General features: G+C 40.8%; 1 long non-coding RNA gene across 1 annotated transcript; it reads right to left on the bottom strand.

The window, feature by feature from the left end:
* Positions 1 to 4422: 4422 nt before the first annotated feature.
* Positions 4423 to 10072, bottom strand: LOC135327279 (uncharacterized). Its single transcript, XR_010387381.1, has 3 exons — positions 9804 to 10072; positions 5189 to 5270; positions 4423 to 4569 (listed from the first exon to the last, which is right to left on the bottom strand). It is a non-coding gene; the product is annotated as an uncharacterized LOC135327279 (long non-coding RNA).
* Positions 10073 to 26884: the final 16812 nt, after the last annotated feature.

Consider the following 26884-nt stretch of genomic DNA (forward strand, 5'->3'; position numbering starts at 1 on the left):
GGTTGCATTAATAGAAATAGCCATATTAGAGTAAAAACGGTCCTTCAGATTGCATGGGTTTTGTTCATTAAAGAGCTCTGTTGCTCCAGGTCACAGCAGCAGTTCCATTATGTAGCTTCCCCAACCATATGAAATTAATATAGCTAATAACAGTGCAATATGACAGCACTGAGCTAATCATGGGGAATGGGAATATGAAGCATTAGAAACTGAGCAGCAGAGAAAAACTTAGGAAAGGATCTTTGCCTTATGTCTTATACATCTATTGTTTCCCAATTCTTGAAAGAATGGGATCAGCATCCTCCCTGAGCTAAGGATACTGAAACTGAAGACATTATTCCAAGACTGCACAAGGAATAGGATCTATCTCATTTAACTTGAGCTATCTAAATGTTAGGCATGTCGCCTATGCTAGCTGTCTAGGCTTCATCTTCTAGGAAAAGAGACAAAAAGCATGCAGAGGGAAATTCAGACCAGTTTATATGACTAAAATGAGGTCAGATTAATCCACTTTCACTGATAAACATAGTAGTACAATAATTTCCTTACACATTCTCATTTATACATGGAAGGATGTTCTTTGTACCACAGAAATGTTCTGAGGTCCCCAAAAAGCTGATTATCTAACAAGATCACCAGGTTCCTCTTCAGAATCACGGCTTCTCAGAAGGAAGTACCACATCCTGTCAAAATCCCCAGTTTTCTCTATTCTTGGCACACAACTTTGCATTTAGCTATATTAAAATGTATCCCTGAAATTCTACTATTGAGTAATAGCATCTGGAACTCAGGCTTACACAGACATTTTTAAACAGTTAATTTTTTCAAAAATAGAATGTAATTTTGCATAAATAGTTAAACTTTAAAAAAAAATAAGTAAGGCTAGCCTTGAACCATTGGGAAGAGCCATGTGTAGCCTTTACTGTAAATGCAAAGAGGCATTTTCCTTAATATTCAACACCAGATAGTTTATATGTTTTTCCCAGTATTAAATCATTGCATAACTGAAGTTTTTAATGCAAAAAATGAATTGCATAAATTCAAATCTGACCTGTAATCTGCAAAGTAAAACATTCACAGTGAAAGTACAGCAGAAGCTCTCTATTTGACAGTTAACAAATTGTAACCTGAACTAACAGCTCAGATTAAAACTGTTTCTTTGGGAAATGCTTTTTTTCTTCCTGGTTCCTATACACCTGTCAGCAACCCTCACCTCAAAATCCTGTGTCAGGCTTTGCAGCCTGGAGGGCTGTTACAGGATTACAGCCAGCAAACAAGCGCTCACAGCAATTGCTGTGTCCTGTCAATTCATACAGATCTTATGCATGTGGTGAGACAATCGTCTCTTTTTGCTTAAATACACATATTAACTACTATAGGGAGTTGCTAAGTGGCCAAATGTACAGATTGCTTTACCAATCAATAAAATACTTTACTAGTTTAGGAAACTTCACCTACATTCACACGAAGACATGCAAACACACACACACACACACACACACACACACACACACACACACACACACAGAGCAAACATACGCCAGCTCATGACATGGAGATGACTACTCTCAGGCAACAGAGAGATAAATACATGTCAAGAAATTAAAAAAGCCACTTGAAGGAACTCATATACACTATCAACACATGTTCACATTTACTGTTTCAAGGAGTATTCAGTGAATACATAACTAGACATGAAGACAGACACTCCTCTGTAGAGATACCTCTGAGACTAAGGTACAGGGACACTGAGAGACAGACAGAGCTTCTGGCTGATAAAAGATTTCCTAAGATGTTATAATTATTTTAGGCTCCCAGCAAAGTAAACTAAGCAAGATCTACCTCATACTTTTGTAGTTCAAGGTACATTTCCTGCATTTCTTTAGAATTCTTAACAGCCCTATGTCCAACACGAGGAACAAACAGATGAAAAATAGCCCAGGAGAAAGATGATTGATGGCCATTCTGCTCACCCGTGGCTTGCCTGTGGTTTCTAACTTCCCCAGAAACATAACTAAGTGGCAGGTCAACAAAAGATGCAGGAAATAGAAATTTTATGAAAGTCTCAGCTTATCCAAAATCAGTGCAGGTAGTATCCTTTATTTTTGCATAGTAACCAAAAACATGGCAGAGAAAGAGAGAGGAGAAAACGTGTCCACATGCAAAAGAGACTTCTGGACTATTCCAGCAGCATTTTTTTAACCAAATGGATGAATGCAGCTAACCCTGTATGGCCTACCCAAGGCTGGTCAACTATCATGTGTCACATTCTTAATCCACAAAAAAAATTCACTTGCAAAGGCACAAAAAGAATTGCAAGCACCCTCCAAAACTGTGAGTTGAGGGAAGTGAGGGGGGGATACCAGGCTGGGGAGGCAGCAAGGCCACCTAACAGTCATATTCATTGACCATGTCCAACAACAAGCTCATAGGCCTTCATCACAGGACGCTGAAGCTGATGTGGTATGTGTAGGAGATAAGTACCACTAATAACTCTGTCCCTGAGGTTGGAGAAGAACCAGGAGACACATTACACCCAAATCCTGCTTTATCTTTGTAGCTCTTATAACATATTATCTTTCTCAAATCTATCACTGATGGAAAATAGCACAGTGAAATATAAGCCAAAAAGCCAAAACCCTTTCTGCTTCACAACAAACTTTAGGTAGGAATTTCAAACAACTAAACAAAATTGTTAGATAATAAATGGAAGACAGGAAACAAGCCGGCAGCAAAATAAACTAGTAATTAAGAAATGCAAAGAAAATCAAGATAGAGAGGAAAAATCCATAGCTGGCTGGTTTAAAATTCTAAGAGTAAGTTTTTAAAATACATAAGAAGACCTATGTATGGCATTGGCCTGTTATTAGTGGAGTGTATCTATTATAATGAGAGAAGTTAAAAAAAAAGAAGGGGAAAAAAAAAAAACTCTAACTAGCAGGATTATATTGAAGAAGTGGGCACCTCTTCATCTTGTTGCTATTTACTTCTTTTTGATCCTAAGTAGACAAAAGTATCCATGTGCACACTGAAGTTAGGTGTGCAAGGCATGAGATTACAGGTGCCTCCCATGGTTAATATTTCCTCTTTTTTACTGGTAGGTGTGACTTCCTCCCACCCCTTAATCTCTGCATTTGCTCTTCAGCCTTCTGAGGCACCTGTCTCCTCTTTCTATTGGGGGACTATAGCCATCTAGCTTTAGCTTCTCGATTCAGTACTAAAGGCCATAATCCTGAATTAGGTGTTATTACCAAGGTCTTAAAGTGAATCTATGACAATTTATCCCCCATTCTGCTATGTTCTTGCTTATAAATCCACAGGTCTCTTCAGCAAGCATGTCAAAATGAGATCTGTCTGAGCAAAAATGACACAGCTTCCAAATGGTTTTGATCTACCCATTCCTTCTCCCAGTAGAGTCAGTCGGGATCTGCCAGCAGAGTTCAGCCAGTGTTGGGAATATTTGGAAATCTCTACTGTGCCAGAAAGGAACAATAGAAAAGGAAAACTGCAATATATCACAGTTCTAGAAAAGCAAATCATCCCCTTTCTGATTCCACTCACCAGCCTAAGATGACTGACAGTGTCGCTCAGTCATTTGTTTCCTCCTGCAGGGCCTCTATGGCCCAAAGTGGAGGGCATGGTTATGTTTTTCTGCCCCATATATAGGGAAGCTGTATGCAAATGGACAGAGGATGCTGAGCATGTACAGTTATGGACAATTCCTCCAAGAATTTCCAGTTTATCCAAGACAGAAACTGAAAGAGAAGTACCCATCTGCCTCACAGAAGCTTTTTAAAAGGAAAATGCTGGTAGAACTTTTTTTTCAGAAAGGATACAGGCACAGTTCACCCTACTGCATGATGGAAGAACAGACTCTCCAAGTCTCTTCTGATGCTATGACTATATGACAGAGGTCTCTGTGCCTCTGAGAAGAAACTCCACACTTTCCAAGAGAGGACCATGATAAAGAAATACCTCTCTGTGCTAGAGTTCCAGGGTGGGCAGCAGAGCAGAACTGGCTAAGCTCTGCCCTCACAGTCTGAAACTACAAAGCTCCATTCCTGCTGTAAGGGCACAGCCAGACAGTTGTTTTTCATTTTAACTCAGTACAGCCTGACAGCTATATGTGGAGTGCACCAGGGCAGCACAGGGATCTGCCACAGAGCATAAAGACTTCTGGACAGAAGAAACAGAGGTGAGCAATACACTGCATACAACCTTGCATACATACTATAGGGGAAGACCCAGGGGCCTCAGTGTTTCTATATGTAGCCCAGCAAGCGGATGGTCAAAGGGTCTCAGGCAAAAGATGCAACAGTTCTGCCAGTTCTACCTCAGATGCTGCTCGTAACCATGAATCTTCTTAAGGCTCAGATCTCAGCCAATACCAATGTTTTTCCACAGATCCACTTACCATAGCATACTGTATAAAAGGAAAGAGTCTAGGGTTTCCCACATTGCCAAAAATTCACTTTCAGTTTTCTCTCCCAGTCTGTTGAGGTTGTTTGCTGGACAAAGGCACAATTCTGGGTGTGACAGAAGCTGGACTGAGGACAATGACTCTGCCTGCTGCATTCAGAAAACAGTAAGAAATCACAATTTGCCCCTTTGAAGACCTGGATCTGCTCTAAGTAAAAAGTTTCTCCTTAAAGATAAAACAAAGTCATAGCATATTTTTGTTTACAATTTCATGTGGCATACTTTTCCATGATATTTATAACATTCAGCATTGATACAGTTAGTTTTAATGTGTAAAATGCCATGAATTTACAATTGCCCATGACCTTAATTGCAGACTTGACACTGAAGTTGCATAAAAAAAAACAGTTTCCTATAAAGATAGTTAATAATTTTTTCCATTGTTATACCAAAGTATTGATCAAAGTGCAAACAATTTATGATTTCTCCTGAAAGCGGTAGAATAAATTCAAAGTGTCAAGTGAAATGGTATTTCCCAACACATCATGTCATAGAAAATTAGCGTAAAAAGAATCATAATCTAATCTTCAGCATGCACACAGCCTGCATATGAAAGAAGAAAAAAAGAGGAGGACCAAAAAAGCTTCTTTGAACCTCCAAAATCACAGAGAAGATCCCGTTCCAAGACAGATACCATGATTTTGCTCCAAATGAAAGCACAAGGAAGATGATATGCACTTGCCCTTGTATTCTGCTAAGGGAGAATTACCTTACTTACTCCTCAACAGGGTACTCCACCACGGTTAGGCTGTCTTGCATGGCAGAAGCTCTCTGAGAAGGCAATCACAAAGCTGAGAAAGGAAAACAGATAATTACAGATATTCAAGGAGGCTTTGGGAGGGGAACAATAAGGGGCTGCTGTGTTAAGAGTAACCGCTCCTTCACCATAGAGTTTCTTCACCAGCTTGCTGAGGCTCTTTTCCAGACCAATATAGAGTTCTCCTTACTAAAAGAGAATGAACTGGTTTGTTGTTCTTGTTTCTTGCTTTTTAACTCAGTCTACTCACAATAACGCTTAAGAGACCTCAAAGTGATTTGAAATGTTTCCTGGCAATTTGGTTCTTCCTAAAAGTTTGTTTCTGTAGTCTCATAATCTTACAATGAGCTAGAATAATCTGGACAGCCTAACTTTTGCTTAACTCTCAGGCTAGTCCTCAATAAGAAATTACTCTTGTAAACTGACTTTATGGAATTGGCGGACAGGCACATGGACTGTAAGGGCAGGAGTCAGCTCCAGATTTAAATAACTGAACATAGTGCACGCAAATTGAAGTGTCTTTACCTAGAATTGTATCCCATCCTAGATACTGACAATATAAGCATGTACGTACACTGGAGACAGGTGTCTAAGCTCCCTTTACAATCTGTGGAGGTCTGGTCGACAAAATTAGTGGAGGGTTACAGAGAGTAGGCCATTTGACCACTGCAGGTGTCACTTATGACTCCATTCACAACATTTAAGTCTCTAAGAATATAATAGGAACTTAGACAGCTCACTCAAAGATAACTATTCTTTAGACATCTAAAGTTAGGTGATATGAATGTCACTAATCCCATTCCAAGTGGAGGCAATAAGCACTTGAGCAATTGGCTGGAAAGAGAAGGAAAAAGGCCCTTGTAGTTAAAGGATAATTCCCATCCAAGAACAGGGGAAATAAGATGGCCAGGATCACATTTTCAGCTTAAAATTCGTAATCTGAAAAGATTTCTAACTGAACAGGAGTGATGTCCCTGAGCAACCTTCCAGTAGGTGACTAGTGAGAAAAAAGAAAATGGTGAAGATGAAGGTATCAGAAGAAAATTAAAGTGGTCTCAGGATGCAGAATGGTTCATTTATGAGAAGTAATATCTAATATAGCTGCCACCACTCAAGGACCAAACAGATCCTTTCCCAACAAAATACAGCCTCTGTGTGACATGTCAGCGTTCTAGTGAATGCAGTCTCACATAAAAAATATCCTTTGCAGTGAGTGACTGTTTACCAGTGTTAGAAATAAAATGTTAAATCATCAAGTCTTTAAAAAGTTCTGAAATGCTGAAAACATCATATAGTGGCCTTTATTCAGAAAGAGCAGGATTCATGTCACCTAATTTGAAACAAGTACAAAGCAAAGCTCCTTATCAACAAATCACCCTACACACCTTGCCTAGTCAATGGACAGAAATACGAATTTCTGAATGTCTCCCTTAGGATGAGACAAACTGCACAGTAGACACCACTGACAATATCTACTCAGTCTCTACTGACTTCTAAAAGGAGCACAGGCTGACTCACATAGATAGACATCTATCAGGGTTACAGACATCTAGATGTTGACCTTAAATTTCAAAATTTCAACTGAAAAAAAGCCATCCCTTGCTCAGAGCGAAACTATCCCTAACAGATTAAAGTGGAAAAAAAACAAAAAGCTCTTTTTCAAAACTGAAACTGCTCACCTGTGATTGCAGTTCTGTGCAGTCTGGGACTGCTCCCTTTTATTAGCTCTGACCCCTGAACCCTGCAAGTTCCAGGAATAAAAAGAGTAAGATGTTGGGGGCCCATCCAGAATGCAAACCACTCTGGCCCTCTAGGCTAATCTGAGCTAACTCTTTAAAAATATGACTGTTTTCAAGTTACCTATGTAGTTCTTACTTAGTAGTAGAGCAATTAAGACACTTTTTTTCAGGAAATGGGGAACTTGGACTCCTCAACCAACTAGGTGTCACCCTCAATATATTAACTGTCATGCTGTAAACCTGCCATGACAGGCACTATATCAGCCCAGAAGGGAAAGCTTTAGGTTTCAGTTGCTGCTCCAGAGTTCATGTCTGGATTTTAATTAATTACATTTTAATATGAAATGCATAAAAAGCAAAGAATTTAGCACAAATGAATGATAAGGGATTTTTACATTCACAAGTTCTATACCTACAGAAGCAGAAAAACTCCCAAAAGTCTTAACGAAATCAAACAGCAAACAGTGAAATTTTACTAGAAAATGTTTTCCTGAATGAAAATGCTATCACTTTTCAAATATAATCTCAAAATGCTGAACAAGATGACAAAATATGTATACTTTCTCATTTTGAAAGCATCAATTGAAACAATATTCACAGGCCTAACTTTTTGTAAGAAATGAATCCAGAAAGAGACTTCAGGTCCTAGATAGTCACATACGTATATAAATTGAGGCTGAAAAGGAGCAGTGGGCACAAGAGATCCAGGAAGACCTCAGGTGTTGAAATCACATGTAGCCTAGGGATTTTCCTTCACCTGGGTTTAAAAAGGAATACTCCAGAGGGTGAGTTCAAAGAGAGGTTTGACTCATAAGGACTCTCATAAGTGCTCTCCAAGCTTACAGGAATTCAAGAAGCTGGAGTTTTGCCAGGTCTCTATTTCACTGCATGGAAAGCAGGGTACCTGAGAACTGTCATTTCTGCATGCCACCTGGTTCCCCCAGGAAGTTTAGATCCACATGTAGATAAATGTATACAAACCCAGACAGATCCAGACAGGCACACTTCATGCATGTGTGTGTGTATTAGCAATAGAAGAACACACTGCTCTGACAGGCACACTCACAATTAAAAAAAGCCAGGAGAGCCTGGATGGACCTGAGCAGAAAGATATTACTTCTCAAACGCCCTGTTGGCACACAAACAATGGCACAGAATGCGAATGATTACTCCGCAGTGTTTAGCAGAAATTTTCCATCACAAGGAAGTATGAAATTCTGAAATCAGCTCGCCATTGTTCTATGACTGAAAGGAGGGAGAAAGGCAATGGGTTGAAAGATGAGACTCCATTTTATTTACACAAGGCAAAGCTTCATCACCATGAAATGCCCAGGGACACTTCTGCATTCCAAACAGAAGTTCCAGTGAGTTACCATTCTGGAAGATTGCCACTTGTGTAAATATTCACAAAACCATATTTCTTTGTGTTCCTAATATTAATAAAATGATGACAAGTAAATGTGCCTAAAACAGAACAGAGAGGAATACTCAGTGCTCCCGAGTTGAGCAGCTTGTTCCTGCCTCTCAGCATAATCTGTGGGGATCAAGAAATAACGTCAGTTAGTTTCTAATATCCTGAATGGCCTCATCTGTAGATGGTGTCAGAACGTGCCTAGCATACATATATCACCAACTTGAGGTCCACGTAAGGCAGCCAGAGCAGCGTTAAGAAACAAGCAAACAAACAAAAAAGCAGGACCCATTCAGGTGGCTGAGATGCCTTCCTGCTACACAAGACCCACAGTCACAGCATTTGCCCAGAGAACAGGTGATCTGGGTTGAAATCCACCCTCAAACAAAGGTGCAGAAACCTTACCTCTTTCACAGTGGGGCCCACCAACGAGCACTGAGGCATCTGTACCTTGCAAGAAGCAAGGAGAAAGGATAAAGAGACTTCAGCCGAGAACTCCCTGATGCATAGCCCAGGAAGACTCTCAGATGCACACAGGGCTTTGGCCATGGCTCAAACATCACGGTGGTTCCAGGGCTGAATTAGCTTCTAGCTGGAGAGACAGCAGGGTAGGGAGAGCAAATGCAGTCCCTAATGTGGAATTCTCTGCATAGTGCTTTGAAACTAAGGAAACATATGTGTCTGGCTGGCAAAACTCCCCACTTTGCAAACAGCTGGAAATTGTCCCCATAAGGTCTTTTGAAGAGGACCATCATTGGACAGCTTCTGTGTAGGGTGCAGCATCCCTCTCCTGAGGAGCATCCACCCCAGCCAGCTGTAGCTCTACTGTGGAACAACACACAAACTTGCCTAGGGTGAAGGTTAGACTGGATGTCAGAAAGATCAGAAATAGACAACAAAGTAACTCCTTAGAAAGATGATGAATAATTTCCAATAACAGTGGGAAGATAAAGGGAAATGCTTTGTGTTTCTTTTGTGAATTGAAAGTGTCACGTGAAATGGTACTTCATGCCATGTTATCTTTTGGAAGATGAGCCCAAAAGGAACTAAATCTTACAGAAAGACCAAGAAAAAGCCTTCAGTATCTGAGAAAAGAGAAAGGAGGCTTTTCATGCGTGTCTACTGAGAATAAATCCTCATGGAGTTGAGATAATGGAATCTGTCAGCTCAGATCTTCCAATGCCTTATTTCAGAGGAATTTAACAAGATGGTGTCCTGTTTATGTTTGTATTATAAACACTGGACAGCAGTTTACTCCATAAAATGGTTAGTGCGATTTGATTCTCCGGAAAAAAATCCAGCAAACCTAATACTGATCTCAAGGTCATCCTCGTAAGTAATCCACACCAGCTTGCTTTCGCAATGCTTTAGCACTGCTGAATGTTACCCATTTGTCAACGCAAAAACTTCCCCCTACCTTTGTCAGAAATACAGGGAACCACAGGCATGAGAAGTGAGCAATCCTTTTTCCATCAAAGGCAATGGAGTGTAAGGAGCTGGTATGGAGGAACAGAAAGAGAAATTTCTGAGTTAATGAACAACATTGTTATCAGAAAACAAGACATACAAATATTTGCCAGAATTAAATTTCAGCCAGTAGAGGAAAATTTTTGATCAAAAGAGGTGTTTCATTCCAGAATGAAGTACAAAGTTTTCCTGGAAAGCAGGAGAGCAGAGGAAAGCTCTATTTTTAAATAGAACTTGAGCCATCAATGAAAGGCAAATACTGGTGTGACTGTCACTATGCAACAGATAGAGATCTACTCCCTAGACAGCATGTCAGTGAACTGTTCTTTGGCATAGAGTTCAGCTTTACCACTTACACCTCCTCTCAAAAAGAATACATTTGACAGGGGAGGTTTAACTTCTGTTTTTTACCTAAAGTTAGTTTAACATAAAAGGATAGGCAGTTCTGGGACTAAGGACCTGAACCCAGGGATACCCTTCCTGCTGAAGTGCCCTCAGGAAGTCAAAAGTCAAATTAATTTTTTCCTGGTTCTTTCTGACCCTGTGAATCTTTTGCTCTTTAGCAGACTTGCCCATGTTTAATAGCGGGCATGGAGGGTGCCCACTCACAAGCAAGCAACCCCCTCACCTGATAGAAAGGGCAGACTCCTAGGAGTTGTCTGGTTGAATTCTGGCTGTTCACGAAGGGAATGCAATTGTAATCATATAGGTGTAAGACAAGTGCACTAGTCTCTAAATTAATACAAAAATCAGCACCTGTTCCTCTGGCTGCTTTTCAAAAGGCTGACAGCGGGATAGATAGAGCCCATTCTCTTGAAGAATCATTGTAGGTTTCTAGACTGTGGGAGAGGCCAAGTTCACAGCTGGACAGAGAAACATACCTGAATCTTAATCAGATATAAAAGTGCCAGAAAAAGTCCAAATTACAGGAACAGTCTAATCTGCATTATCCAAAGGTTACTTCTGTTTGTAAGAGGCACAGAAACTCCAGTTGCTGCAATTACAGAATAGGCAGAAATACTCATTCAAGTCAGCAAAAATAGTTCTTTCAGAGTTCATCCACTTAACCGACTCCTTTAACAGCCTGTTTTACCAGAACTTACAAAGCTGGGATTCTGTTCATATTCGCATGCATGAAGACATATCAGCAAGTGTTCTGATCAATTTAAATGAGTGGATGCAATATAATCTGCCTAAAATTTGAAGAAAGAAAAATAAACTGACTTGGGATTATAAGGAACTAAACAGACTTGTTTTTAAATTAAAGCCCATCACCCATAAATGAGTAATTCTACATTGCCTAAGTGGAAAAGAACGCAGAACAGGGTAGCAAACTGCTTATGATTTGTCACGTAGGCTGTTGAATAAGACAAAAATATGAGAAAATCACTGAAGAATTTAGATTGGAAGGGATCTCTTGTGATTATCTAGTCCAACCCCATCTACCAAAGAAGGGCTAGCTAGATCAGGTTGCTCAGGGCCTTGCTCAGCCGAGTTTTGAATATCTTCAAGGGTGGAGATTACTCCACCTCTCTAGACAAGCCATTCCAGTATGTGACAACTCTCATGATGAAAGAGGTTTTCCTCATGCCTAATGAGAATTTATTGCCTCACGTTCATTGCCTGTTCATTTTGAATTCAATCCAGAAACATATAAGATGAAGTGGGCATCTGCAGTCATGTGTTTGAATATCCAAGAGTTTAATATTCTCTTTGTGTTTCTGTTGCACTACATGTAAAACAAGTTACCTATTGGCTGTAATTTCTGAATACATGTTGGTTCTATCAGGGTTTAAATCTATATATAAATAATCAGAGGCAGAGAGATCTAAGCACATTCACTTAACATGTTCATGTGTTCATCACTAACAACAGAAAGATTGCATTGTACCACCAGACAGACGCTGCCATAGTGAGAGACAAAGGTAACAGAAGTACAAACACTTGACTGGGAAGCATGAATGCTAGTTTTCTGACAATAGTTGTGGTGAATAGGTGCAGCCTTCTGATAGAGATTCCCCAGAAACTGAAAAAGACAATAAACAACATAATTAGTTTGCAGATAATGTTTAACGTCATTTCTGAAAGCTAATTCCTGATATGACTGTTAGGGTAGAATAAACGGTAATAACCTGTATGAGGATTTATGATCCGTATCGCAGTTCCAGTAAAATACAGCTGCATGTATTGATCAATATTGCTGCACTTTAAACATTCATAGTTAAAAAAATACTCTGTTTCCTGGAACGACCAAGATGATGACAAACACCCAGATCCAAAATAAACCTGAAGTGCCAAAACCAAAAGCAAAGAGGCTGCTAGGCAACAAAATGGAAAACACCGACTCACTCCCAAACTCTTGCTGAGCAGTCACCTAAGCCTGGAAACAGTAAAACCTGACAGAGGACCTCCACACTTGCTCTGAAAAATCCTTGGCTCCTTTTAGTGCTGGACAAAGCATACACTTATGAATGCTGATGTGTGTGAGCTATAAATAGCCTCAAAATACACCTAGCACAATCAAACAGCTGCAGCCCATACCAAAAGGCAACTGGAACTGTTTTCTCCTAGGAACATGGTTTTCCTGTTGGTCAGTCAGGCTACCTTTAATAAAACAGTGCAGTGTTTAGAGGAGACTTAGTCCAGATGTCCGATTCTCTAAGTTCCATCTTCAGCCAGAGGAATCGCTCCTCCATCTCCCACAAGAGCTGCCTAACTATCCTGCAGAGGGTTATTGGGAGTGAAAAGTCCTTCTCAATGAAGCAAGGAAGAACAACTCTCAGATGGAAAAAGCAAATCTGTGGCTGCCCTCCTTGGCCAAGAAGGCTTCCTGGGTTTCATTCACATAGTTCAATGTAAAACCATAAGCAGCTCTGAGCAAGGAACCCAAGAACTGCTGCTCCTGTCTGCACACCCTACTCAGTAGCCCATGTATTTACATAGTTTTCTGTTTGTTCTCTCTCGGCTTCATGAATCTTTCGTTCTCGCCTACTGGCCCATCTTAACAAGTGAACATGGAGGATCCTAACAGACAGCCCGCAGTGTGAGGCTCAGGTTTTCATAGGACATGTATGCTTGAATCTTAGCTATTAAAGGAATTTCATTCTAGTCACAGAAGGTGCCCTTCCACAGAGCTCGAGTGGAACAGATGAACACCTCTTCCTTCACCTACTTCCGAAGGTAGGACTTTATCCACTCTTCCCCAGAGTCTTTTCAGGTGCCTGTGCTTCTAGGCAAGGATTGCAGATGAATGAAGGTGACAAGCCACAGCCCAAAGTCTGAAGCCCCAGAGACAACCAAGGTTATTGATAGAGGTCAAAAATTTAGACTTCCTCACAGCTAATTCTACATACAGCCCTCTTAGTGTGCGCATTTTTTGCTTGCTGTTCTCAGGCCTCTGACTATTCCGAGTAGAGACTAACTGCCCAGCACTGAGTTTTGCCTTCTAATCTGGTCGTTGGGGACCTGAAATTCAGGTGAACAGCATCTAACTTGCAGGTTCACCGCTTGTTCTAGACTTTCTTATGGCTTTGCAGACAGTTTCCAGCACGTGATGTTAAAATTGGCAGATTTCTCCATAAGAACAGAAAGTCGAGGTGCCAGAATTTTCTCAGTGGTGGACTAGTGTTTCTTGGGGAGAGAGAATAAGGTTCACCATTCACTCTGACACAGCAGAGCTATGCCAGTGCTGAGAATATCAGGAAATCTGTAGACTTACAAGAAGAGAGTGGGGATTGTAGGACATCCTGGGGTGTATTGCTGTCAAAGAGCAACCACATTCTCTCAACAAATCCTCCCCTCGGCAGTTAATCTAATTCTGGACTCTTGGACTACTGACGCAGCTTACAGGAGACTACCCAAAGGCTCTGAGTGGATCTAGCCTCCAAGGAATCATTTCACTCCCATTTCTTAGTTTTAGATTTTTGTATTGGTGTACAAGTATACTTTAGAGCATGATATTAGAATGAACAGATGTCTTCAAAAAGCAGCAAGGCCACAACCTCCAATGCTGTCGGATTTAGCTGAACAATTCTCACCTGCAGCAGGAGCCTCAACATGCACTTGGGTACAGCAGTGTGAGGCCATTATTGAGGGCATACAGAAAATCCCATTTGCAAAGGAATAAAAAAATACAAAAGGATTACATAGCAACAGCTGCCTCCAGACAGGAACAATCCCACACAGACTCTACTCTCCATCCAGTCAAAGCACTCTGTCATAGACCATGACTGCCACTGAACACAAGGACCTAGTGTACTAGACAGCTCTGCTGGCTGGTGAACAAATGCCAGGCATTCTGTTAGGAAGGCCTTGTTGTCCATGATGGCAAGCCATAAGAATCTCACCATGTGTCAATAGAGAAAAAGAGGCTAAAGTATCTAAAAAGATTCTCCTTAAAAGCAAAAAAATCTGATACTAAATTTTCCATTAATGAGATCAGCCCAACTATATACACTGTATCAAGCAGTATTTATTAACATATATACACCAAACTACATATTACTGTGCCCAGTTTTAGTCTACAAAAATTCCATGAAGTTAAGGTTTCTCCAAATCCTAATGAAGTCAAACAGCTGACAGTGAACTTCCTCATAAGACAAAATGTCTTCCTGAATAGAAATGCTGTCACTTTTTACATGTAATCTCCAAGTAGCAAAATATTTATAATTTGTCATGTCAGCTGCGAAAAATGTCAAAGGCATTGACTGAAACAGCATTTAAAAACTTATTTTTTAAAAGAAATCCATCTAGGAAGGGACTTCAGCACCTGTATTAGAAAGTTGGCATGAATCCCAGCTATGAAGCTCAGACTCAGCAATAAAATTTCACAAGAATCACTGTTTTCACTCTACAGTATTTTCTAGACTTGGCCTTAAACAAAGAATCCAGGAGCTGTGGGATGTTACCCTAAGTTTAATGCCCAGGAGATAACACAAGGGAAGCACTGGCTGAAAGAAGCAAATGTGTCAGAGCAGTAATTGTGTGGGGATGGGATCAGTGCTGGAGAGTCCAGAAAGTTTGTGCAGGGGTGGAGAAGACGAGATTTGGAAAGAAAATGCAAGAGAGCAAACCAACAAGGCAGATTTCTAAAAGCTTTCAGAACTTAAAACAAAACCATGGCTACTGTATGGAGCTGATGTCAAATGAACAGAAAGCACAGAAGTATCTTCTGCCTGTGAAACACACAGTCCATAGACATTTTCATTAGTACAAGCTTGGAAACAAATAGTCATGGAGCTGAGAAAATAGAGTGCTGCCTTCGCTGACACCTCCAACACCTTATTTCATAATAAGCTTCATAGTATATACAACTCATATTTCTGCAGCTCCAAGGCATGAAAATCTTACCCTAGAAAAAGGAAAAATGAATCAATGCAGAGATCATGAATCTGCACTCTGAACTGAATGAGAAGTGAAGAGTACATTAAGACGTATATTCAATGATCAAACACTAGATTTAGTAATTACAAATAAAAAATCTTCTAAAAGTGATGAACTAAATAACATAGAGCAACTTTCAAATCAAAACAAATACTAAACCTCATGAAGTCAAGTGCTATTTTTTATCTAAAACAGAAACCCTCCCGTTTCTGAAACGTGAAATTTCCCTTGAATTTTCCCTTGAAATAAAGTTTCTCAATACACAATAATGATTGCTACATCATGCAACATTGCTCCATGTTTCTGAATTTGGACTCTAGCACCTTTCACAAGAAATTCAGCTAGTCAGCAGAAACAATTGCTTTTTTTTTTTCACCCGGTTTTTCACGTTACATAAGTGAAAGAAACAGCTGTGAATTCTGAATAGGCAGCTAAATGCAAATATCATGAGTCACAATCTCTTTTCTAATCCCCAGAATATTTGTGTCTTTTGTCATCTCAGCTATGCTCTGCATTTATGAAAAAAAGGGAAAGCTTTTGCCTAATAATGTCAGGCAAGGTATTAGCTTTTTCTGCATAAAACAACTGAATTCTGAGGCAGTTTTTGAGCCATCCCGCTACCATACGAATCGCAGGAACTAGGGACTGAACTCCTTCCCAAGTGCTCCCTGGGAAAAATGTCTCTGTTTCTTTTGTGGTTTGTTGATTTGATCAGACTTTTTAACATCCATCAAAACTTCTGTGAGCTTCATAGCCATTTTGACAGACAATAAAAGAGGCAGGAAATGCCAACACCTGCAGCGCACGTCGAGATCAGCCCTGTTAAAAAATAGCTGACTCCATTACTGAAACCAGTCCCCCGGGAACCAGCGCGCTGCAGCTCCCAGGGAGGCGTGCTATTCTCAGAACGACAAGGCAGGAGTTTGGAAATTCAGAACTTCTTACAGGGAACTCCTCAGGAATCTGTCTTAAGGAGTAGATAGGCCGACACTAAAATAATATGAGAAGGTAAAACACTATCTTTCTAAGATACGAAGCCGACTGAGGGCATGCCCTGCAATGGGAGGCCGCTGTTTGCTCTCTTCTGGTGCTCTGAGTGGGTTTCAACGTTGGAACTAGCTTCGTGCTTCTTCGCTTTTGGGAAAGGTTCAGCTGCGTGCTGTGCCAGCCAAGATGCCAAGGCCATAACATTAGCCTTTGGCTTCTCATATTTTTCAATCATGAGTAAATCACGAACACTGCTAATGCTCCTCCAGAGGCGAGAGCTTTCTCTTTCTTTCCGGAGGGGCCAAACAAAGCGATGTGGCCAATGCCAGAGAACTGGAGAAAATGCTCAGGAATTGAGCCGACTGAGAAATGCAATTTCTCTTGCATAGAAAGTGGGTTTTGAGAGTTTTCAACTGGCCATCAGGTAAGAATTACAGGTCTTAAAAAAATGAAAGAAAAAAGAATTAAAAGAAATTTTAAAACAGAAGCATGGGTATTTTGCTTACTACATGTTTTGTCAAGTTCATTTTCTCCAGCAGGGTGACACTGGCAAGAGCCTTCCAGGCAGGTCACTGGGAATTTGCTAGTTAAACCCATGTTGCAAAGCACGTGGTGACTGAAGAAAATACGGAACTAAATTTTGCTCTAACCCATTCTGCACGTATGAAAGTAGCTCAGTTCTTAGTAAATTATTATTTTTACTTCTCATCTGAGGATTTTTTTTTTCCAGGATCATGCAACCCTTCTGCTGTTTACCAGTAGGGCACGTTCAAGAGTTCTCTTGTGCATCCCTACGCCTACTTCCAGCTTGGTATTTCAAACCTGGTAATTAAAGCAAGTGGGAAAACAAAACCTTGGAGCAAGTGTCATGGTGCCGCACTGTCAGGGCCTTCCCCTGCCGGCCGGGCTGGGCTGGGCCACAGGGCCCTTCCCACTGCCCATGAGGGAGCGGGGCCACCGGGGGCAGCCCCAGCATCGGACACCACCACAGGGGCAGGGATGGGCCATGGCCAGGCACTGTCAGGGCTGCGACGCAGCGGGAGCCGCAGCTCAGACAAGCGCTAAAGCCTCGGCTTTAAAGCACTTCCAACAGGCGGGGGTTACGGGGTCGGCCCCTGCAGCCACTGGCGGAGGGTGCCCTCGGGGCCCACAGCCTCCTTCCCCTCCTCCCCATCACACTGAAACCCCGCGCAAGGGCTCAGGCCTGCCGCTACGGGGGCCCTGGGGAAAGTTCCCGGCCCTGCTCTCTGCTGGGCTTGTGCAGCAGGCAACGTGCAAACCACCACTTCAGGCCACAAGATTTTCTGAAAGGACAGAAATCACAGAGATATCTTCTGCCTATGAAACACATTATTCATTAGTGCAAGCTTGGAAACAGAGCTGAGAAAAGAGAGTGCTGAGTTTGCTGATATCCCTAGCACCTTATTTCACAAGAATGTATATGTCAGTTTTATTTTCTATCTGCGCTGGTTTCCCAGACAACTGAACATGAGTCCTCTGAGTTTGAACATGATTCAGCAGTACAACCCGGCGGTGGAGAAGGCCAACCACACAGTGGGCTGTGTTAGCAATAGCATGGCCAGCATGTCATAGGAAGTGACTGTTCCTCTCCACTCAGTGCATGTGAGACGTCTTCAACAGTACTGTGTCCAAGGTTGGGCTGCCCAGCAGGGGACAGAAAATCAACATATTGGAATGAGATGAGCAAAGGGCCACCACAGTGGTTGGGGCCTGGAGCACACGACATACCACGAGCAGCTGAGAGAGCTGGTTCCAGCCTGGAGAAGAAACGGCTGAGGGGGAAACTCCTTGCTGTCCTCAGCTACATTAGTGGGAAGGTGTAGGGAAGACGAAGCCAAACACTTCTCAGAGGTGTACGGGAAAGGACAAGGGCCAACAGTTGCAAGTTGCATCACAGGAAATTCCAACACGATACACAGAAAAAAAAATCACAGTGAAGGTAGTCAGACACTGGAACCAGCTACACAGACAGTCTGGAAGGAGATACTCAGAACTTGCCTGGACAAAGTCCTGAGCAACCTGATCTAATGTCAAAGCTAGCCCTTATGTAAACAGGGGTTTAACGAGATGACTGGCAGAGGTCCTTTCCAACCAAAACTATTCAGTGATTCTGTAAAGTTGTTTGACTCAGGTCTACTCTTATTAAATGTTCAGAAGACACAGAAATGCACTGATACAGAGAGAGATCAGAACATGTTTGTTTTTGCATTATTGAGTACAGCCTATCCTTCAAAGAAAATAATTATTCTACACTGAGTCTCTGAGCAAAAAAGATAGGCAGACATAGATACAGCAGAAGGTGGATCCTATTCTAAGTAAAGGGAAATCAAGGGTGAAGAGAAAAGCGTAAGAAGAACTTTCAAATACAAAAGTTAATTTCAAACCAAATCAGAAGATAAAAAATGGCAGGATTCTATTTAGGACCCAAATTTGAGACGTACCATACCTTTTCTAGGCAAAGAAAAAGGATGCCCTAGAGGATCCTCCCCAAAACTGGTTAGATGGCACTACTGGGAGATATATATCTCAAGATATGTCTTCTAGTTTTATGGGGGGCAGGGCCTTTGAACCTCATACGAAAGGCAGTATTAGCTGTGGTCACAGAGACTTAGTGTTTAAGAACATTTCTCTTTATCTTGCTATATTATGGCACAGTCCCCATGAAGTGTATTCATTGTGTATTCATCAGCTATGCAAATTCACAGAAAAAACATGTTTGCCTATGTTTTCTACTGTTAATAAAGGCGGTAAAGAACCAAATCAAAAAAGATCTTTGATATCCAACATACAACTTATATCAGTTTAAATACTGAAGTTCAAAGGCAGGGGCCTAAATAGGAAGTCAAAATTCCTTTATTTCCTATCTTTTAAATCTCTAGATCCAAATACCACAGTTCTGCACACACGGAACTGACTTCACATCCGGCCTCCAAATCCCCTCTAAGCCCCAATGGTAAACAGGGGCTGTGCAAAGGGTCAACCTCAGCATTAATCACAGTGCATATCCAACATGGATTATCTGTATCAAGAAAGGGAGAAAACAATAGTTACTTTCTTTGCAAAGCCTGGCAGCAAGAGCTGGCAATGTCACTGTTTTTTATATACTAGCTTAGCAGAAAGAACATTTGCCTATTTGAGGGGAGATCTGTGCTCAGTTTCCTCTTCAGGTCAAGTGCTCTTAGATCCAGCAAATGCAACATAACCATCAGGAGTGAGGTTTTGCCTTCATCCACAAAGGTAGAAAAAGCATGACTTGCTGGCAGTGGAAAATCCAGTTTCTTGTCTTGCCCCAAGGAATATGTCAGATTTTATCTATTAGAAGTTAATGTAAAATGCATGAATACTCCAGGGAATGAAGAAAAGAACCCGGATTCCTACAGAGAGGAGTCACAAGTACCTTCTGTTTGAAGTTTACTCTGAATTGAGAGTTGGCGAAGGCATCTAGCCACAGCCACAAGTCAGGCCCCTGAGCCTCAAAAAGAGTGAAATTATGGACACCTACGTATGTCCAATATACTGGGTACCATGAGTGGGTTAGCCATGTAGTCAGACCGTTTCCTACCTCCTGATCATTATCAGAGGTTGTCTCCAGCTCCTGAGGAGGCAGAAACAAACTTCAGCACTGCCTCGGGAACCCATGAACTCCTAGAGTCATGACAAGGGATTGGGAAACAAGATAACAGCAGGGCTGTTCAAGCCCTGTTAGCCCTTCTCCTCAGCCAAAGTGTGCTTTATCAGAGCAGGACAAGTTGCACCCCTGCCTGCTCAGCACTGAAAGGCTTGAGCCCAATTCTCCATAGCAGCAGAAGCAGGGAATAACATTTTCCCAAGAGATATCTGTGGAAGGCAATATCAAAGAGCTGGAGCCAGCCATAAACTCTGCATCGTGCATTGCAAAACACAGTCCACAAAAGAGTCAGGGTGTATAGGAGGCTTTTTGCACAGCTCAGACACTGGGCTGGCAGAGAGGCTGAAACAACATCCAGAGTAAAATCTACAAATCCACGAGCGCTGCAGGTTATATCTGCTTAGATACTTTGCGACCAGAATTCCCTACACTGCTGAGTAAAGATATATCATTTCAAGACATTTTAAAGGCAAAGAGAAAACAAAGGGACTGGGGGGTGGTAACTTGAGGAAGAGTGAAATTCAGGAGAAATTCAAATATGTACAGTAATTACTTGGTCATTGACACCATCTTTGAGAATGAGAAATGTATGACACAGCACACAGAGAGTCTTTATGTGAAATAAAAATATACAAATTATTTCCTTTTGTATTATGCAGGTTTGCTTAGCACAAGTAATGGATCCATTCTGTATGCCGAAATATTTGTTTGTATTTTTACCTGTCGAAATGTCTATAAAAAAGAAAAAAAAGTAAAACATTAAAAATTAATTCAGCAGTGCTGCTGGCTTGTGAAAAAATAAGTTTATGTTCCAGGGACCCAGAATATAAATAAAGACTATAAATAAAGAATATACAAACAAATAGTGTTTTTATTTATTTAGATAAACTCATAGAAATATGTATATAAATATATTGACACAGAAGAAGCCTATATTTCTAAAGGAAAAGCTCATAAAATAAACATGAAAACCCTAGGAATATTCAATAGAAAATATTTAACCCAGCACATTATTAAAGACCAGCAGTAAATTTGGCTTACAGTATGTCAGAAATATATTTGCCTTGTAGTGGAAATTTGGAGAAAAACCTTTGAATAGTGTCACAGAATATTCTGAGGGAGTGAATTGCTGCAGAAACAGCGCCAACTCTGAAAAAGATTGTGCTGTTCATTTGATGAGAAAACAATTCTTCTCAAAATTTCTTTTTAATTTTCCCCAAGTTCTCTTTTTTTTTTTTTTTTGACTCAGGCTTTAGAAGAGAAAAAAAAGGAAAAAATTTCTTGGGCCTTTTTCAGACCCTCTCTTTTCTGATCTAAAGGTCTAAGGTTACATGTATTTTTCTCGAAAACTCCTCTCTAAAGTGGGAATTCAGGACAGCATAAGACTGTTTATACTGCCAATAAATTGCTCCTCCACTGAGGATTTTTTATGAGCTTTTGTACCCATACTTTCAGTGATGAAACCTCATATTGTATTTAAACATTTCAGATTTCATTCATCTGGTTTTGCTGTATATACTGGTGTATAGCTAATATTTCACAATTTTTTTCCAAAATTAGATGAATGACTATGAATTTAACCCGAAACTGTGTAAAACAGAAACACTTCCTGGAATCTTCCCTATTGCATCTGTGGCCTCATAGTGTTGAATGTGAAAGAGGATATTCACATTTCTTCCTAAATGTAATGGAAACAACTAAAACAAAATGCCAGGCTATAAATAGTGTCATGTATTCTGAAAGGTCAGAGCACAAATAATGTATTATAGCGCACAGTCATGCAGTCTTGGCTGCAGACGCTTTTTCTCTCTCACACCCACTCAGCCACGTATCTCACAAGCCCCCATATAAGCAACTGTGGATTGTGTCCCAATTATTCTTTAAGCAACTTATTAGACTTTAGGAGAGATCTGGTAAGGTTTAGCTTGTAAATCAAGTTGGAAAAGATGTTAATCACACCAGTGGGACAGCACTAAGATACAATATAATTTTAATAAGAACTTTCTCTATAGACCAAAGCAGCACCAAAATAACACAGTTATGATCTGGGCACTTATTGCACTGGGTCTCTTAGTAAAGCCAGGTTTACAAAATAGAGGGTTGTAGCTTGAAAATCAATGACTCTGGAACTAGCTCCAGCGGTCATAATGGACAGACAACAGAGCAGGGGCTAATAGTTCCTGCATCCCTGGAATTTCACAGGATTTATCCCTCTGTTCTGCATTCAAAACCCACCTGCAGGAACTGGGAACTCGGGAATCAAGTCACACATGCTCATCAGGACACACCTTCCCCAAGTACCGGGGACAGCCAGACTGCTGTACAAACCTTTACTCAAGGTTGGTTCAAGACTGCTCATTCCTTTCCACCAGCTTTGCCCAGCACCTTGACCTCTTTTACCTGTTGTTTGCAAAAGGAGAAAAAAAGAGCTTACTCATCTTAGCAAAGGTCAAAGGAGAGCTGACTGCTGAGACACTGAGTGAGGAAAAATGTTGTCTAAAGGACAATGTTGTCCCAGTTAGTAGTTTAGGGCAGATAAGTGGAGGATAAGTGTTCTTGTGGATACTACAAGAACAGTGGAGTTCTGCAGTAACAGGGAAAGGGAGAAACAAACATAGCCGGTTTTAAAGCAGAGTTTTCATTAAAAAAGGAATTATATAAAGTTCTTCTCTACAGAAGCATGAGAGGAGCCAGTGATACCAGAAACCCTCTCAACTCCAGCAACTCACGTCAGAGTTTCAAGCAAATATTAACCTTGGTAGTATGCAAATGTGCATCAAGGACATTTGTCACTACATTTTTCTCACCAACAGCAACAAGACAATGGACACATTCAGGCATATAGGTTGAAAATGCATCATCCATCCTCAGAAAGTGCAGCAGTCACCTCACCCTGGGAGAGCCCATGCACCTGTGGCCCCCCTCTGTAGTCTGAAACAGCTGCTCCTCAGATTCACAGCAGAGCAAACCTGCCCCTGCCTCAGGATCTAGCACCACTTTCTTCCCTCAGCCCCAGAACATGAGCCAGCACAGAGAGAGTTTGGAGCAAGCCTAACATACAGAGAAAGCATCAACCCCTCATCAGAGCACATGAGGGTTGCCTTTTTTTTCCTTTCAAACACACCTGCCAGCACGGGTGGCTACAATCCTCTTTTCTTCATATGGTAGCAGAGGGACTGGAGCACACATTATGAAGCGGGAGACTCACGTTTGATCTTTTTTACTGAAGGATCTTCAGATTTCCATCTTCCCACTTTCCACGAGCATGCCCTCAATGGAAAGGTATTAACTACTCTGATGTGGTAAAGGAGGTAGAAAATAGACTTCAAGAAGTCAGAACTGTAAATTTACTGCACATGGGACTAGTCCTGTTTTGTTTTCTTCTTTTAATCAAATAACAAAATGGAGGGTATATAAGAAGCCTTGGGAGCAAGGATCAGAGAACACTAGACTTCATCCTCCTCTTCTTAACTGTTTTCCCTAAATCTGCTGTACTTAATACTACAGCACTAAGTATTATTCTTCTGCCTGGGAGCAAAGCATATAAACTGATTACATGCTTACTGATTTGCTCTCTCAGTAAAGTTTACAAAACAGGGAACCATGAGCTGAAGAAAAAAAAAGCTTTGAAACAAGGTTTAGAGATCAAAATTGGCAAGCAACACAAGCCCTCCTGTTAAGCTCCAAAAGATACCCTGCAGCCTGGTGTTCTTCATGTTATTAAGTGACAGTGATCTGAATACTGTCTGGCTGATGAGAAAATTAAACATAGATGTGAAATTTCCTGGATAAGTGTCTAGCCAATTAGCTAATATGTAACAGACAGGTACTTCTTCTTCTTGCCATTCTTCAAAAGAAGTGACTCTCTTCTCTCCTACTAGTACTTGCAGAGAAAAGTTGTAAATCATGTCTTCTCTCTTATCCTGAGGAGACAGTTTCCAACTGCAGACATAAAACAGCCATCCAGCTCTGAGCAGCATTACAGATCTCCCACTGTGCACAGCATTTTGCATTGGTTCGCTCCTGGTGATGCCCTTTTCCATGTGCAGATGTCTTGAGGCAGCTAATTGAGTTTGCATTTCTTTCTGGGAGACAGGCACTGAAAAGCTATTTGCTGTATTTCCTAACTTCTAAAAATCTAAATCTTTTAATGAATCTCGTTTCCTTAAATTGATGTATATCATGTTAGAATCAGAGCTCTTCACATTGACAGAATCTGTCCTCAGAAAAAGGGAGAAGTTATGTGATGTCTTGTAAGCACACTATAAATCATTGTCATAAAGTTATTCAGTGGGAAAAGATAACCTTTCTAATGTGTAGATAAGTCCAGAGAAAAACAGATCTGTACCTGCAAATAAATTTCAAAGGTTCACGTATCTCCATACCCAGACTCCAAGAAGACTGCTAGGATAAACTGGCAGAGGACCACGTTGTGGATGATCCATTGACAATCGAGCAGACATGAAGAGAAGGTGTCCAGCTAAACGCTTGCACAGTAAAAAGTGGCCATAAAAGGCTATTGAGTTTTCTAAGCTCACCAAGAAAGAAAAGAAAAGTGTTAAGGAAATCTGTCTTCTAAAGCAGCAAATGGAGGGATGCTAACATTAGGAATAAATCTCAGATGTACAAAAACCATTTTTTAGATCTGGATGGTAAACAGCCAAAGTAGGAGTTTGGCATTGCATATGTAATAGAAACAATACTTGACTTGAAAAACATAACCATTATTAGATCACCTTTCTGAGAAGGATGCAAAACATGATCCAAAATGAAACCATCTAATTGCATAAAAGGAAAGAATGAGGAAATTGTCAAAAAAAATGAGCCAGGAGCAGAAGATCACATAGTAGAAGAGCTATTGTTGGTTTAGAATTTATGATTACTGACATTATAATCAATGTCAGGAAAGGTGTCTTGCAAGTAGCACTTGTCAAAATCCCTGTCAAAGATGGGATCCAAGAGAGAGAAACAATACATAAAATTGTTTTTTGAGATGGCTATGTATAGTAACATGCAGCTTGCTTATTCCTTATAATTAATTGCTTATAATTAATGCTTATAATGGCCTATCAAAAAAGGAAAGCTGCCGTGGTTGATGTGTTTGGAGAACCAGGGTCTTGGAGAGCTGTTCATCTGCCTAAAGTTTCTGAAATGAGGCTGTGCTGAACAGTGACCTCTCGTGAACTGAGAGATCAAGTAGAAACGAAGTGCAGAATGAGAGATCCCTTAGCATCTGTGGGATTTGTTCCACTGCATTGCAAGGTGTGTGGGAAAGAGCAGCAGTAACAGCCTGTTCTCCCAGTACAAAAATATCCTGCTTGGATTGTATTAGTCCACCAGAACACTGTTCTGGACAATGTTAATCCATTAAGCAGTTATCTCATCTTACGACACAAAACTGGTAAGTACCAATTTCCAATGTTCAGCCTGCCTTTTCTTTCTGTCATTAGTGGTCATCTGCTAGAACACGTAGAGGCTTGCAGAGTTTCACTTGACTCTGCTCTTTTCACTTAAGACTTACTTTTCGTGGCCTACTTTGAGAATTGACTGTATAATATGGATAAGGAAGAACCTCATTGTAGAAGTCCCCAGATCATGATTTAGCATTTCCAGAAGTGAGAAAAGCTCTTGAGACTGTGTCTGTATCAGTCTACCCCTGACTGAAAACCTTGTAAGACACTATTGCTGCTAACTAACTAGGATGGTACCAGTGTTACAATAGAAAAGTTTCAACAGTGTGATACCCTATTAGAACAAAAACATAAGTACTCTGGCATCCCAAAAGGGGCTGCTGGCAGTTATTAAACAATTGTCATCATACCGTACTGGAGAAAGAGACTGAGGACAGCTCTTGCACTTCTACAGTGGCTTTTCAAGTTCTCATATCCTAACAAATGAAGGTATCGTGTGCTAGGGCAGGTTTTGTCCAACTCTATCATCCAGGAAGGGTAAACCCAGAAAAAAAGGAAGAAACTTTGAATTTTAAGCCTGTAAGCCTGAATTTTTGATTAGCTGTTCACATAAAAGGACACTGGTGTTATGAAATACCAACTGTGTGTATATTGCAAACACCACTAGTGAATCAAGTAAAGGTACTTACTGCTGAAATCCTACCCAAGGGCTGGCTGGGTATGTCTGAAAATTGGTTTTTTTTTTTCTTTCTTCTTAGCTCTTCCAGGTTTCTAGCATCTGAAGCCAATGCAATTTCCTTTTTTTTTTTTTTCTTTTTTTCCAGAGTTTGGTTATCCTTTGCCCACAAGAAACTTACAGTGTGGCTTGTGCCAGTGGTCTGAAGTTTTTTTCTGTGGCTTTCTCATTGTCAGCTATATACAGCCTTAGAAGATAATTCTAATTACAATCTTTCTTGTTCATCTTTTAACAATTCCTTTACAAAAATATATTCTTTTTTAAAAACTCCTGCACCTTCTCTGCTTCCCAGGGGACAAGAAGGGCACCTATGAAGCACAATGAGGTCCTAAAATGCAGTTAATACCAGCTGTAATTTATGTGTATAGGTGCATCTGGTGTACTTGAACAGAGGCAATATTTACTTAGCATGACTTGAGAGCCATGGAGAACACATAGTTAAACTGTCTGGTTAGTTCTGCTGGACTATAAATTGTTGGGGACCAAGACAGGATGGTGCTGTGTAAGACAGCAGAGAATCTCTAAGGCAGAAAGTGATGATGTGGTAACTATGAACTGTGGCCAGAATGTGTGCATGTGAGTTGCCCGCGATCAGTACCAGTACGTGCCTTCCTGCCTATGTGCCTGTGATCAATATGTGCCTTCCTGCCTATCACGACATGCCACAACGCACAAAGGAGACATGCGGAAGGAGGAGGGGCTGGGCTTGGTTGCTATATAACCAGCCATTGCTGTCTCAATAAACAATCTCTTACACCACCCTATCTGAGGTCCGTGTCTTCATATGCCACAATAAATGTTGTGGGCTACCTGTACAATGAGCAACAAAATGGTACTGATTAATTGCCACATACTAATGTTCATTT

The sequence above is a fragment of the Dromaius novaehollandiae genome, chromosome 2, assembly GCF_036370855.1.
Source record: "Dromaius novaehollandiae isolate bDroNov1 chromosome 2, bDroNov1.hap1, whole genome shotgun sequence".
Lineage (NCBI taxonomy): Eukaryota > Metazoa > Chordata > Aves > Casuariiformes > Dromaiidae > Dromaius > Dromaius novaehollandiae.